General features: G+C 36.4%; 1 long non-coding RNA gene across 1 annotated transcript in view; it reads left to right on the top strand.

The window, feature by feature from the left end:
• LOC309629427 overlaps window positions 1–16,490 on the top strand; it is an 86,465-nt gene extending 69,975 nt beyond the window's left edge. The window contains exon 5 of the long non-coding RNA XR_014245074.1: window positions 11,216–16,490. This is a non-coding gene — a long non-coding RNA (uncharacterized lncRNA). The remainder of the gene's footprint in view (window positions 1–11,215) is intronic.
• The last annotated feature ends 301 nt before the right edge of the window (window positions 16,491–16,791 follow it).

Consider the following 16,791-nt stretch of genomic DNA (forward strand, 5'->3'; position numbering starts at 1 on the left):
TCTATGAGGCCAGTATTACCCTGATACCAAACCCAGACAAAAACTACAAAAAAAATTATAGGTCAACGTCCCTGATGAACATAGATGCAAAAATCCTCAAAATATTAGCAAACCAATCAATAGTACATTAAAAGGATCATATGCCATGATCAAGTGGGATATATTCCAGGGATGCAAGGATGTTTCAATATATACTAATCAATCAACCTGATTCACCACATTAACAAAATGAAGGATAAAAATCACATGATCATCTCCATAGATGCATAAAAAGCATTTGACAAAGTCCAACATCCATTGGTATAGAGGAAACATATCTCAACATAATAAAGGCTGTATACAACAAACCCACAGCTAACATCATACTCAATGACAAAAAGCTGACAGCTTTTCCTCTAAGATCAGGAATAGGACAAGAATGTCCACTCTCACTGAGGCAGGAGGAGCAATATTGGAAGTTCTAGCCACAGTAATAGACAAGGAAAAGAAATAAGAGCATCCAGATTGGAAGAGAAGAAATAAAACTGTCACTGTTTGTAGATGACATGATATAATATATAGAAAACCATAAAGACTCCACTAAAAAACTGTTAGAACTAATAAATTAATTCAGTAATGTTGCAGGATACAAAATTAATATACAGAAATCTGTTGCATTTCTAGACACTAATAACAAGCTATTGGAAAAATAAATTAAGAAAATAATCCCATTTATAATTTTATTAAAAAGAATAAAATACCTAGGAACAAATTCGACCTAGGAGGTGAAAGACCTGTACCCTGAAAACTGTAAGATACTGATGAAAGGAACTGATGATGACACAAATAAATGGAAAAATATACCATGCTCATGGACTGGAAGAACTAATAATGTTAAAATGTCCATACTACCAAAAGTAATCTACAGATTGAATGCAATTATTAAAATACCTGTAACATCTTTCACACAACTGGAACAAATAATTCTAGAATTTGTATGGAACCACAAAAGACCCCGAATAGCCAGAGCATTCTTGAGAAAGAACAAAGCTGGAGGTATCACACTCCCTGATTTCAAACTATACTGCAAAGTCATAGTAATCAAAGCATAATGATACTGGAACAAAAACAGACACAAAAATCAATGGAACAGAATAGAGAGCCAGAAATAATCCCATGCTTATATGATCAATTAATGTATGACAAAGGAAGCAAGAATATACAATGAGGGAAGAAATAGCCCTTCAATAAATGGTGCTGGGAAAACTACATGCAAAAGAATCAAACCAGACTACTTTCTCACACTATATACAAAAATAAACTCAAAATCAATTAAAGATTTAAATGCAAGACCTAAAACCATAAGACTTCTAGAAGAAAACATAAGCAGTATGCTCTTTGACATCAGTCTTAGCAATATTTTTTGGGTCTGTTTTCAAAGGCAAGGGAAACAAAAGCAAACTAACATATGGGACTACATCAAAATAAAAAGCTTTTGCGTAACAAAGGAAACTATCAAGAAAACAAGAAGGTAGCCTTCTGAATGGGAGAAGATATTTGCAAACAATATATCTGATAAGGGATTAATATACAAAATATACAAAGAACTCATACAACTCAACATCAAAAACAAAAACAAAAAACCCTGATTAGAAAATGGGCAAAGGATCTGAATAGACATCTTTCCAAAGAAGATACACAGATGGCCAACAGACACATGAAAAGATGCTCAACGTTACTAATCATCAGGAAAATGCAAATCAAAACCGCAGTGAGATATCACCACATCTGTAAGAATGGCTATTATCAAAAAGATAACAAATAACAAGTGTTGGTGAGGATATAGAGAAAAGGGAACCCTCTTGCACTGTTGATGAGAATGTAAATTGGTATAGCCACTATAGAAAACAGTATGGAGGTTCCTAAAAATATTAAAATTAGAACTACCATAAAATCCAGCAATTCCACTCCTGGGTATTTTTATGAAGGAAAAACCCCACTAATTTGAAAAGATATATGCACACCTATGTTCACTGCAGCATTCTTTACAAAAGTTAAGACATGGAAACAGCCTAAGTATCCATAGATTGATGAATGGATAAAGAAGATATGGTGTATGTATCTACAATGAAATATTACTCAGCATAAAAAAGAATGAAATCTTCCCATTTGCAACAACATGGATGGACCTAGAGGTTATTATGCTAAGCGAAATAAGTCACACAGAGAAAGACAAATACTGTATGATTTCCACTTATATATGGAATCTAATAAACAAAAATGAGCAAACACACAAAAAAAACAGAAACATAGATAAAGAGAACAAGCTAGTTGTTGTCAGAGGGGAGGGAGGGGAGATAAATGGCCAACATAGGTGAAAGGGATTAAGAAGTACAAACTTGTAGTTATAAAATAAATAAGTCATGAGAATGTAATGTACAGCACAGGGAATAGTACTGTAATAACTTTTATGGTGACAGATGGTAACTATACTCATAATGGTGATTACTTCATAATGTATAAAAATATTGAATCACTAGTTGTACAACTGAAACTAATATTATACTGTAAGTCAACTATACTCCAATAAAAAACAAAAATAATAAATAGTTGTGAAATTAAAAAGAAAAAAGAAAAACCAGAACTGAATAGCCAAGAACTGTGAGACAACTACAAAAAGTGTAACATATGTGTAATGGTAATACTAGAAAGAGTAGAAAACGAGATAGGAACAGAAAAAATATATGAAGCAATTGTGACTGAGAATTTCCCCAAATTAATGTCAGACACCAAACCACAGATTCAAGAAGCATAGAGCACACCAAGCAGAATAAATATCAAAAATGCCTACACTTAGACATATCATATTCAAACTTCAGAAAATGAAAGAACAAGAAAAAATGTTGAGAGAAGCCAGACAAAAAAACACCTTACCTTAAGAGGAGCAAAAAGAATCCCATCCACCTCCTCCTCAGAAATCATGAAAGGAAGAAGAGAATGGAGTGAAATATTTAAAGTCTAGAAACAAAAACAAAAACAAAAGAAACAACCTAGAATTCTGTACACTGCAAAACTATGCTTCAAGTGAGGGAGAAATAAACACTTTCTCATACAAACAGAAGTTGAGGGAATTTGTTATCAGTAGACCTACCTTGCATGAAATATTAAAAGAAGTTCTTTAGAGGGAAGGAAAATTATATAGGTCAGAAACTCAGATCTATGTAAAATAAGACCATTGGAGAATGAATTGGTGAAGGTAAAATAAAAATTTTATTTTTCTTCTTAATTAATCTAACAGCTGTTTGTTTAAAATAATAATAGCAACAACATATTCATTTATAAATTCTTATGTATAAATGAATATAAATTATAGCAATAATAAATGGGAAAGAGAAATTAGGAATATTTTGTTATAAGGTCTTGCACTACCTGTTAAGTGCTATAGCGTTATTTGAAAGTGGATTTGGATTAATTGTAAATATATGTTGTAGGATAACAATGAAAAAAAAAGTACAACTGATACGCTCAAAAAGGAATTATATTAAGTTTTGCAGTAAAACTACAAAAAGCAGAAAGATTGTGGAAGAAAAAAATAGGAACAAAGAACAATGGCAGTGAATAGAAAAGTGTAACTAATGTGGTAGATATTAATCAAACTATGTCAATGATCAGTTTAGTCATTAATGGCCTACATACACCAATAAAAGACAGAGATTGCTAGAGTAACTTTTAGAAAAAGGACCCAACTATACGTTATCTACAAGAAACCCACTTTAAATATAAAGACATATATATTCTTCCAAAAACTAAAAATAGAGTTGCCATATGATCCAGCAATCCCACTCCTGGGCATGTATCCAGACAAAACTATAATTCTAAAAGATACATGAATCCCTGTGTTCATAGCAGCACTTATTTACAATAGCCAAGACATGGAAACAACCTAAATGTCCATCAACAGATGAATGGATAAAGAAGATGTGGTGTGTATATATATATATATATATATATATATACATACATACACACACACACACACACACACAATGGAATATTACTCAGCTATAAAAAAATGAAATAGTGCCATTTGCAGCAACATGGATGGACCTAGTGATTATCACACTAAATGAATTAAGTGAGAAAGAGAAAGACATATACCATATGATACCACTTTTATGTAGAATCTAAAATACGACACAAATGAACTTATCTATGAAACAGAAACAGACTCAGAGACATAGAGAACAGACTTGTGGTTGCCAAGGGGAAGGAGAGAGGGGTGGAGGAGGGAAGGACTGGGAGTTTGGGATTAGCAGACACAAACTATTATATATAGGATGGATAAACAACTAGGTCCTATTGTATGCCACAGGGAACTAAATTCAATATCCTGTGATAAACCATAATGGAAAAGAATATGAAAAAGAATATATATGTATAACTGGATCATTTTGCTGCACAGCAGAAATCAACACAACATTGTAAATCAACTATACTTCAATAAAATTTAAAAAAAAAGACATATATAGATCAAAAGTAAAGGGAGGAGAAAGATACACCATACTAATCAATATACATTAGTATATTGTATAAGTTATATAATACCAAATGAGAGTTGCTATATTAATTTCAGATAGAGCAGACCACAGAGTAAAGAAAGCTATCAGGGATAAGGAGCGGCATTGTATAAAGTATTTAATAATCCAAGAAGACATAACAATCATTATTGTGTATGCACCTAACAACAGAGTGTCAAAATACATGAGGCAAAAACTGATAGAACTGCAAGGAAGAAATAAAAGAATCCAAAGACTTTAATACCCATTTATTCAAAGTGTTCAGATCCAGCAGGCAGAAAATCAGTAAGTACATAGTTGAACTCAATAGCACCACCAATCAATTGGATACAATTGACATCAAAAGGCTACTGTATCCAACAATGGCAGATTACACATTATTATCAAACTCACACAGAACATTCACAAAGGTAGATCACATTTTGGGCCTTAAAACATACCTAACAAAATTAAAAGAATGTAATCTATACAGTGTCTACTCTTAGACCACAATGGAATTAAGTGATATAGGAATCAATAACAAAAAGATAGCTGGACCCCCACCCCCACCCTGCCCCAGTACTTGGAAACGACCAAAATACTTCTAAATAGCACATAGGCCAAAGAAGTAATCTCAAGAGAAATTTAAAAGTATTTTGAACGAAATGAAATGAAAACACAACTTCTGAAAACTTGTGGGATGCAGCAAAAGCAGTGCTTAGAGGGAAATTTACAGCATTAATGCATATGCTAGAAAAGAAGTAATATCTAAAATCAATCCTCCAAGCTTTCACTTTAGGAAAGTAGAAAAAAAAAAAAAAAAGATAAAATTAAGCCCAAAAGAAGCAGAAGAAAAGAAATAATAAAAATTAGAGTGGAAATCAATGAAATTGAAAATAAGAAACCAATAGAGAAAATCAACAAAACCTAAAAGCTAGTTCTTCAAAAAGATCAATAAAATTGATAAGCCCTTAGCCAGGCTAATTAAGGAAGAAAGAGAGAAGACACAAAGTATTAATATCAGAAGAGAAAGAGTGAACATGACTACAGATCCCAGGCACATTAAAAGATAATAAATGAATATTATGAACACTTCTAGGCCCATACATTTGATAACCTGGATGAAATGACTGATTCTTTGAAAGACCCAATCTCTGAAAACTAACATAAGAATAAATTGTTAATCTGAATAGGCCTATATCTATTCAATAAATTGAGTCAGTAATTAATAACTTTCAAAAATAGAAAGTATCAAGCTCAGATGGGTTTACTGGTGAATTCTACCAAGGATTTAAGGAAGAAAGTACACCAATTCTTTACAATCTCTTCCAAAAGATAGAAGCAGAGGGAATATTTCCTAACTTATTCCATGAGGCCACCCTTACCCTAATTCTACAACCAGACAAAGACAGTACAAGAAAAGAAAACTACAGACCAATATCTATCATGAATATACATGAAAAAAATCCTCAACAAAATATTAACAAGTCAAATTCAACAATGTTTAAAAAGAAATATACACCATGACCAAGTAGGATTTACCTCAGGTATGCAAAGCTGGTTCAACATTTGAAAATCAATGAATGTAATCTATTACATCAACAGGCTAAAGAAGAAAAAATCACACGCTCATATCAATAGATGCAGGAAATGCATCTGACAAAATCCAATACACATTCATGATAAAAACTCAGAGCATATGAAGAGTAGAAGGAACTTCCTCAACTTGATAAAGCATATCTACTATCTACCTACAGCTAACATTGTACTTAATGGTCAGAAACTTGAAGTGTTCTTGCTAAGACCAATAACAAGTCAAGGAGGTCCCCCTCTCACCACTGCTTTTCAACATCATACTGGAAGTACTAGCTAAAGTAACAAGGAAAGAAAAGGAAATTAAACGTATATAAATTGGGAAGGAAGAAATAATACGGTCTTTATTTGCAGATGATATGATTATCTATGTAGGAAAACCAAATGAATCATCAAGTATCTCCTGGAACTGATAAGTAAAATAGAAAGGTTGCAGGATAAAGAGTTAACATATAAAAGTCAGTCAATTTCCTATATACCAGCAATGAACAGGTGGAATTTGAAATAAAAAACATATTACCATTTACAGTAGCACCCCCAAGATTTAAATACTTAGGTATAAATCTAACAAAATATGTACAAGACCTATACAAAGAAAAGTACAAGAATCTGAAGAAATATATCAAATAGGTAAATGGAGAGATACTCCAAGTCCATGGAAAGGAAGACTCAATATTGTCAAGATGTTAGTTCTACCCAACTTGATCTACAGAGAATCTATGCAATCCCAAACAAAAGCTCAGCAAGTTATTTTGTAAATGTCAGCAAACTGATTCTAAAGTTTACATAGAGAGGCAAAAACCCCAGAATGGCCAAGTCAGTATTGAAGGACAAGAACAAAGTCAGAGGACTGTACTACCCGACTTCAAAACTTATTATAAAGAAAAAGTAATCAAAACAGTGTGGTATTGGTGAAAGATAGAAAAATCAATAGAACAGAAAAGAGAGCCCAGAAATAGACCCCCATACATATAGTCAACTGATCTTTAACAAAAGAGCAAAGGCAATACAATGGAGCAAAAACAGTCGCTTCAACAAATGGTGCTAGAAAAAATGGACACCACATGCAAAAACCATGAATCTACACACAGACCACCCTGCACAAAAATCAATTCAAAATTGATCAGAGACACAAATGTAAAGCAAAAAGCTGTAAAACTCATAGGAAATAACCTAGGAAAAAACCTAGGTGACTTTGGGTATGGTGATGACTTTTTAGATATAACACCATGGGTACTATCCAAGAAAAAAGTAATTGATAATCTGGTCTTCATTAAAATTAAGACTTCTGCCCTGTGAAAGACAATGTCAAGAAATGAGGAGACAAGCCACAGACTGGGAAAAAATATTTGCAAAGGACATATCTGATATCTGACTGTTATCCAAAATATACAAAGAACTCTTAAAATTCAACAGTGAAAACACAAACAACCCAATTAAAAATGGGCAAAATATTTGAACAGTCACTTCACCAAAAAAGATATACCGATGACAAATAAGCATATGAAAGTATGTTCTATATGATATGTCATTAGGGAATTGCAAATTAAAACAACAATGAGATACCACTACACACCTATTATAAAGGCCAAAATCTAAAACACGGACAACACCAAATCCTGGTGAGGATGTGGAGCAATAGGAACTCATTCATTGTTGGTGGGAATGCAAAATGGTACAGACACTTTGGAAGACAGTTTGGCAGTTTCTTACAAAAGTAAACACGCTCTTGCCATATGATCCAGCAATCATGCTCCTCGGTATTTATTGAAAACTTACGTCCACGCAAAAACCTGCTTATAGACGTTTAAAACAGCTTTATTCATAATTGCCAAAACTTGCAAGAAACTAGGATATCCTTCAGTAAGTGAATGGATGAACTGTGGTACATCCAGACAACACGATATCATTCAGTGCTAAAAAGAAATAAGCTATTAAGCCATAGAAAGACATGGAAGAACCTTAAATGCATATTAGTAAATGAAAGAAGGCAAACTGAAAGGCTACATACTATATGATTCCAACTATATGACACTCTGAAAAAGGCAAAACTATGGAAACAGTAAAAGATCAGTGATTGCCAGGGATTGGGGGTAGAGGGGAGGAATGAATAGGCAGAGCACAGAGGATTTTTAGGGTAGTGTAATGATTCTGTATGATACTACAATGGTGGCTAGATGCTATTATACATTTGTCAAAACCCATAGAATATACACCACCGCAAGTGAAACTTAAACTACAGACTTTGAGTGATAATATATGTCAATGTAGGTTCATCATTTGTAAAAAATGCACCACTCTAGTAGGGTATGTCGATAATGGGGGTAGTTGTACATGTGTGGGAATAGGAAGTATATGAGAACTCTCTGTACTTTCCATTCAATTTTGCTGTGAACCTAAAACTGCTCTAAAAAATGTTTATTAATTAAGAAATTTAGTTGTACAGAGGTTTTATTTTTTTCCCCTATGCCTCCATTTTCCTCATCAGATCCAGTCACTTCCAAAGGTGAGAATAATAGAGAAGGCCTTTTAGTAAAGCTGACTGAAAGAGCTGCTAAAAAGATTTTAACAGTGTAGTGTGATTACCTCGCAGGTACCTCGTAATATAGGATTAGAGTCTCTTCCTATCCCTATCCCTGCCTAGCCTAAGAAAAATCTAACACAAGAGGCTAAACCAAAGGTAGAAGAGGGTGGACTCTGTAAAAGAAAGTGAAGCCAGTATTATATGATCCCATTTGTATGCAATGTCCAGAATAGGCAAATCTATAGAGACAAAAAATAAATTAATGGTTGTCAGGGGCTGAGGGAAAGGGGCCACAGGTAGTGACCACTAAGGAGTGTGGGTTTTTGGAGGGAGGGATGAATATGCCCTAAAATTGATTTTCTGTTGGTTGCACAGCCTGTGAGTGTACTAAAAACCATAGAAGTATATGCTTTGAACTTTATGGTTTGTAAATTATATTTCAATAAAGTTGTTTTTAAAAAAGGAGGGTGAGGCAAACCAAGAGCTAAAATGACCAAGGAGTGGGAAAAAGGAGAAGGACAGGAAAGAGAAAATCAAAAGGGGAGGAGCTTCTTGGCCATCCTCCAATGTCCAACCTCAGAGGAATGACCACATGCGGATGCCTTGACAGTTTAAAAGTTAGACTTCAGGTTTTTAAGGAACTACAGAAAATAAGAGTGAAGAAGCCAATTCTGAATCTCCGTCCCTCTGTGAACTCTGTAGGGACTGGAATAATCAACTTGAACCAAAGGAAAAGACACTTTTGCACATGCTTCTGGACTCTCTCTGTGTGCCTATCAGTGCGATTGTTTGGGACCCACCTCCCTTTAAAATAAAGGGAAACTCACAATAGGGAGTTACCTATTTTTGAATCCCTCTTGATGTTTTATATTTTAACATAAGATCAAACATGAACCTCAGAGAACTGTGTACTCAAACTGTACTCTTTGGTCATCAGAAAATTGCTTTTATTTAATTGTGTTTTGTCGTTTTGCCATCTGCCTCTGTTGAAGAATGCGTTGAAAAAACAACGCTTGAAACTCAACATCATCTTTATTGTAGGGGTTGTTCTCCAAAACATGTTCACAGACCTGACTACATCAAAAGCACCTGGGGCTTCCCTGGTGGCACAGTGGTTGAGAGTCTGTCTGCTGATGCAGGGGACATGGGTTCGACCACTGGTCTGGGAGGATCCCGCATGCCGCGGAGCGGCTGGGCCCGTGAGCCACAAATGCTGGGCCTGAGTGTCTGGAGCCTGTGCTCCGCAGCGGGGTGGGGGGGGCCGCGATGGTGGGAGGCCCGCGCACCGCGATGGGGAGTGGCCCCCGCTTGCCGCGACTGGAGGAAGCCCTCGCACAGAAGCGAAGACCCAACACAGACAAATAAATAAGTAAATAAATAATAATTAAAGGTGCTAATAATTAAAAAAAAAAAAAGCACCTGAAGCTCTTTGTCAAATGCACAGATGCAAAGCTACTGAATCATAACCCTGTGACTGGGGCCAGGGTTATGATTCTAAATGTTAACATATAATTCTGTATGTTAACGAAGGACTCTTCTGTTGCATATCCCAGCTGAAAACCACTATAGTACATCAGCTGTTTCTCCTCTATAACACCCCAGAAGTGTTTTTTTAGAAAAAAAATTGAGGCCCAGAAATAAAGTTATTTAGGCTTGGATGAGATGGCAGGTCTCTTGATTCTTCACTCAGTCCTTTTCTTACCACGCCATATCCACATTACTTACTGATTTGCTAATTTTTAGGGATCAATAAAGGAGAGTCATTGCTTCTCATTCCATGTAGACTATATTCTAAACACTAACCTGAAGGATGCACTCTGGATGACCCAAGACTTTAGAACTAGGAAGACACCACTACCTGGGCTTAGCACATGAAAGGAGTTGAGAGCTGAGGGACCATTGAATCATCAGGTGTTAAACAGCCCAGAAGTCCACAGGCCTTTGCTTCATTGCCTGCTGGGTTAGTCTGGCCCTCCTCCATGCTATCCCTAAAATTCCAATCTCTCCTCCTTTCAGTGGGAGCACCTCTTAGAAATATGTGGAGTATGATATGAGCATTTTCAAAGAAAAGACAGTTCTTTGGAGAACATTTTATTGATGGGATTTTTCCCCTTTAGAAACATGAAAGGTTTGGTCTGAAAAGCCCAGATATTATATGGAATCATTCATATTCTGGGGTTTCCAGGGACAAAAGTATGTGCAAAATCGCAACACTCAGAAGGGCAATTTATTTATATTATATGTCAATTAGCAATATGCAGATGTCCTAAAATTGGTTATAGTTATATATTGCAATAATTTCTAATCTATCACTCATAAAATGACAATGACAAATTACAAAATGTAGCAACAAACATGATTCCTCTTGAGTCAGTCTGCTCTCATTCTGGCTCACTTGTTCTTTTTTTCTCTTTCTACACACACACACAGTGACTCAGTCACTCAAAGCTGCAGCAGCTTGGAAATCAAAGTCTCTACATTTTCGGGTTTGAAGTTCTCTTGAATAATTAAACCTAGTCTGAAATCACTCAAGTTTTCATAAATTTCATTTGCTTTTTTCAAGCCACATCATACCTGGCTCATCAAGATGGAGTGGTGAGAAAACTGCTTGGGATTAATACTCAGATAGTCCTAGAAATAAACCAACAAGTTGAATTAAAGGTAATATGCATTTGTAGCAATTGTTCAACTAATTTGATTCAGTTATTGTGATTCCAGAATTTATGCAACTGAATATAGGGCCAACCTTAGGGTTTGTGGTATGCTCCTTGGGTTGATCATGCTTTGGACTGTACTATCAGTTTAAATTCTTGAGCCTGAAAGGGAAATAATGCAAATGTGGCCAAGTTAGACAAGTTACCTTACTTCTGAGAACCTGTTTCCCCATCTGTTAGTTTCTCATCTTTCAAGTTTGTAGTGGGAAGTAGAGACCATAGATGTGAATCACTTCGTATAGTGCTGGCACATTATAGGAAGTTATTGTTAGCATTATTAATGATACTAACACAGAGGCTCTTGTTCAATCATTATAATAGAAAAAAAATCAGCTGGTTTTATAGCACAAGTAAAACAATTATAATTAGAAACTACTTTCCGTATCATTCTACAAGCAGCACCTTTATTTTCCTTGAAATCCCTAAGAATTCTCAAACAATTTCAGAGTATTTACACTCCAAAATTTTCTGTAAAATTATGCATTGATAATACAACATATTGACACTGCTTTTTTCAACATGATAGTGCCTCATCCTTTGGTAGAAGCAAATGTAGCGGCCAATGAATTAGCTGCTCCATAACCTCTTTATTAGCAAAATTTCTGTTTTGATGTCCTTTACTAACACACTTTGTAATGTGCCAGGGTTTTCTTCTTCCCTTCTGGTTGTGTATGGTCAGTTTTTGACATTCTTCTGGCATTTTGTGTACTGGAACACCTGTCACTAGAAAGATATTTTTTTATGGACCTTATTTTTTTTAAAGCAGTTTTAGCTCTTTTGACATCAGTCCTGAGGAGACTTTGAGTAAGCTTTGATGCTATAGTTGCTTCCTTACTCCACACGAGTTGGCACAAATGAGAAGACCAGTGTGAATGTTTGTAAGCTGCTTAGCTTTACAGCCTAGGGAGGTGACACAATTGCAACAAAATAAAAGAAATACTTTGTCCAGCTTTTTGTGAGTTATAGTGTGTATAAAGGCAAAGATAATTACACATTTCTTTATATTTTCTTGAGAATAAGAAAGTTGTTAACAACAACAAAAAGGATCACAAAAATGGCAATAAATGTTGTCATCTTTTTCTTCTTGTTCATCTAGTATTCAAGAATGAAATATTGATAATGTACATTGCGATAGTCTATAACTTCTTATTTGGGTATATTTCCAGAAATTGATGTCTCTGAAAGTAAAAGCACTTAACAAGATCTATAAATGTTAATATTAAAGTATTGTATAAGTCAGCTCAGGCCACCATAACAAATACCATAGACTGGGTGGCTTAAACAACAGAAATTAATTTTTCACAGTTCTGGAAGTTGGGAAGTCCAAGAACAAGGTGCAGGTAAATTCAGTTCCTGGTGAGGACTCTCTTCCTGGATTGCAGACAGCTGCCTTCTAGCTGTGTCCTCACATGGTAGAAAGAGAGATGAAGGATCTCTTTCTCTTCCTCTTCTTATAGGGCTATCAATCCTATTGGATCAGGGCCTCACCCTTACAACCTCATTTAACCTTAGTTACTTCCTAAAATCCCTGTCTCCAAATACAGTCACACTGAGGACTGGGATTCAATTTTATGAATTTTGTGGGGGCACAGTTCAGTCCATAGCAGGTATGTTTTTAATATCAAGAATAATTAGAATAGGAAGGGAAGACAAACAAAGACAGGGAAGGGAGAGAAATTTTTCAGGGTGTGAAGATATAAACATTGGTGTCTTGGTTTTTCAGTTCCTGAATGGGCCGCCCTTAAGTTTATGGCCTCGAGTTTTACTGCTACAAGCAACCATTAACTAAGAAACATTTCCTGGCAGGCTGTCCCACACAAAGGTGTAAGCTAGCATCCTTCTCACAAGTTTCCACAGAATTCTCGGCTAACTGGCATTGTTATAGCAACCAGAGTGCCAATGGAAGCAGTCATGGTCTTCATCAAGTATCACTATGGCAACAGGAGCCTCTGGAAAGTAAAAGAAAAAAAACCCTTAAACTGTCAACTGGAATCAAAGAGGTTTGTGAAGGAAAAAATGTGGAGGCTGAAATGAACATGAGGCTGAAGCAAGGAGCAGAGCAAAGAGAAATGATTGTACAGATGCTGAACAAACAAGAGAGAAAGGAAACAATAAGCAAAACAGAGGGCAGAGGGGCTTCCCTGGTGGCACAGGGGTTGAGAATCCGCTTGCCAATGCAGGGGACACGGGTTCGATCCCTGGTCAGGGAAGATCCCACATGCCACGGAGCAACTAAGCCCGTGGGCCACAACTACTGAGCCTGTGCTCTAGAGCCCGGGAGCCACAACTACTGAGCCTGCATGCCACAACTACTGCAGCCCGCGCACCTAGAGCCCGTGCTCCACAACAAGAGAAGCCACTGCAATGAGAAACCCGCGCACTGCAACAAAGAGTAACCCCCGCTCGCCACAACTAGAGAAAGCCCGTGCACAGCAACAAAGACCCAACTCAGCCAAAAGTAAATAAATAAAATAAAAAAAAAAAAAAAAACAGAGGGCAGAGACGTGGCTCACATAAGAAATAGGGGACTTCCCTGTTGGCGCAGTGGTTGAGAATCTGCCTGCCAATGCAGGGGACACGGGTTCGAGCCCCGGTCTGGGAAAATCCCACATGCCGCAGAGCAACTAGGCCTGTGAGCCACAACTACTGAGCCTGCGCGTCTGGAGCCTGTGCTCCGCAACAAGAGAGGCCGCGATAGTGAGAGGCCCGCGCACCGCGATGAAGAGTGGCCCCCACTTGCCGCAACTAGAGAAAGCCCTCGCACAGAAACGAAGACCCAACACAGCCAAAAATAATAAATAAATAAATAAATAAAAATTAAAAAAAAAAAAAAAAAAAAAAGAAATAGGAAGGCAGGAAGAAACATAAAATGGTAAAGATAAAATGGTGAAAAAGTGTTTCCAATGAAGGATTTGTAATATTTATTGATTTGAATAGCCCAGAGATAAACATAGGATATTAAGGTCTATATTGTTGGAACTATCCAGCACACTACCATTACTAATAAAGAAATATTTAGAATGAGGCCACAAGATAGTAAGAAAGGGTAAACCAATTTATGGAGTGCTTTTGGCATAGCATCCTTCTGACTAGGAATTCTTGTAATAACTTGGTGTTCAGAGGCACCACATTTAAATGTGGATCTTCCTTTATTGGACAGTGTGATTGCTTCAGACAAGGGCATGTTGCCATTTGGTCCATTACAAATATATATTTCCTTCATTAAAGTGTCTTAATGGATGTTTTCTTCCAAGAGAGAATTAAGGTAATTACTCTAATATTATTAAAAAGTAAGTGGCAATGCCATTTGGAATAAAACATTTTCACTTAATATTTTCTGTTTTATTAGTGCTCAGACAGATTGAAGTTTCTAATGGACCAATATTAATTTTTGTAAATGGAAAATATCTACTTTATGAAAAGATGCCACTAAAATGTTGTTACATTTTTTTAGAATTAAGAGAAGATTTTGAGAAATGAGAGGTTAAAGAAGGAATGAAAATAGAGACAGGGAAAGATGTGATAGGTGCAGTCATAAAGAAATAAAGCAAAAGAAAAATAACAAAAGCTTGAGATTAAAACATAGAAATAAAACCAGCAGTCTGGGTGCTTTGCATAAATCTGTACTCAAGAATTTAAATAGAATTTTAATTTTTGCTGTTTTCTATTTTAATGCCAAGTATTTCTCTCAAGCACTGTATTTTAGGTGTCATTTGCTAACTTGGCAAGGGGTGGTTTGTGGCCATTTCTCTTCTGCTCAGAAAAAGTCAACTGGTTGACCCCAGAGATGAACAAAACTCTTCAGGAAGGTCCACGTTTTCAGTAGCCATTGACCCCTTCTGACCTGTTCCCACCAGAAGTACAGACCAAGCCCCAGAGCATATCACAGGGCAAATATCCATCTGGTCTTTGGGATCCTTCCCAAGAGCTTGGATGCCAACAGTGATAATGCCTCTTTGTCAAAGTCTGTGATTCAAACACCAATGCAAAGCTTTTTCCTGGATAATACTCTCAAACAAGTGGCATTTTTCTTTTTAATATTACAGCTATGTTTTTAATTTTTCCATATTTTTCTACCAACACATACACCAAGCATCATAATTTATAAAATATGTATAAAATTCAATGAAATGAATAAATAAAATAGCCCATTTCTAATATTCTAGATACTTAAGAAATGAAACAAAAAAGTGAGGGGAATATGCAAATAGAAGTCAAATTATGGATTATATCTTAAAAAAATAAAACTTCTTGTGAAGTATAATATATAAACAGAAAACTACCTAAAAATCATATTGTAAATGCATTGCTTGATGAATTATCACATAGTGAACATACCTGCTTAATCATCCAAATCACGATATGGAACACTATATTACATATTTATAATATACTATATTATAATATAGTAGAATAAATTCTACTATATTATTTTCAATGGTTTTCTAATAGTGTAAGAAAAGAGTTTTGATATATTTTGCAACCACATCCATTTACATTGTAAGATTGGTAAGCAAAATGAAAATATTCCATTCCAACATCTAAGAATTTTTTGTACCATGTGCGGAGAGAGACCCCTGCTGGAACAATTCTTTTCTAAAGAGAATGTCTAAACCAACCCAAAGAAATTGTATGGGGAAAAAGAAGAGCTGCCACTAGCTCTTACGGCACCCTTGTAAAAATTAGAAGAAGGTGCCCATTCTTCAGTACCCCTTACTTACCTTTGCCAGGAAATTGATCTAATATACTTACGTAAACAAATGAACATTTGTTAAGTGCAGCCCAGGGTTCTGGATGATGAGCTGCAGTTCAACCCAAGAGAAACTGAAATAGAGAAGTTATTACTCATAGGTCCTGGAGGAAGTGCCCAGGACATCTCAAGGGGCCACATGGGGAGGTCAAGTCAGAGAGAAAGAGACAGGACCTTGGGCACATGCCTTTATTAAGCACTGGTGGGGTGCTTTGGGGTTCCCAAGTAAGGGACAGATTGACCAATTCAAACCAAAAGAGCTGTGTTTTGGTGAGTCCATGAGGGTCTTATCTAAGGGGTGCATAAGGCAAGCAGACACTGGGAGGCAGGGGGCTTGATCACGTGGGCTGTTGGGGAAGTCTTATCAGGAACTGACTTTTTTTTTTTTTTAATTTATTTATTTATTTTTGGCTGTGTTGGGTCTTCGTTTCTGTGCGAGGGCTTTCTCCAGTTTCGGAGAGCGGGGGCCACTCTTCATCGCGGTGCGCGGGCCTCTCACTGTCGCGGCCTCTCCCGTTGCGGAGCACAGGCTCCAGACGCACAGGCTCAGTAGTTGTGGCTCACAGGCTTAGCTGCTCCGCGGCATGTGGGATCCTCCCAGACCAGGGCTCGAACCCGTGTCCCCTGCACTGGCAGGCAGATTCTTAACCACTGCGCCGCCAGGGAAGCCCCTCG

This window comes from Balaenoptera borealis, assembly GCF_965194805.1.
Source record: "Balaenoptera borealis genome assembly, chromosome: 5".
Classification (NCBI taxonomy): Eukaryota; Metazoa; Chordata; class Mammalia; order Artiodactyla; family Balaenopteridae; genus Balaenoptera; species Balaenoptera borealis.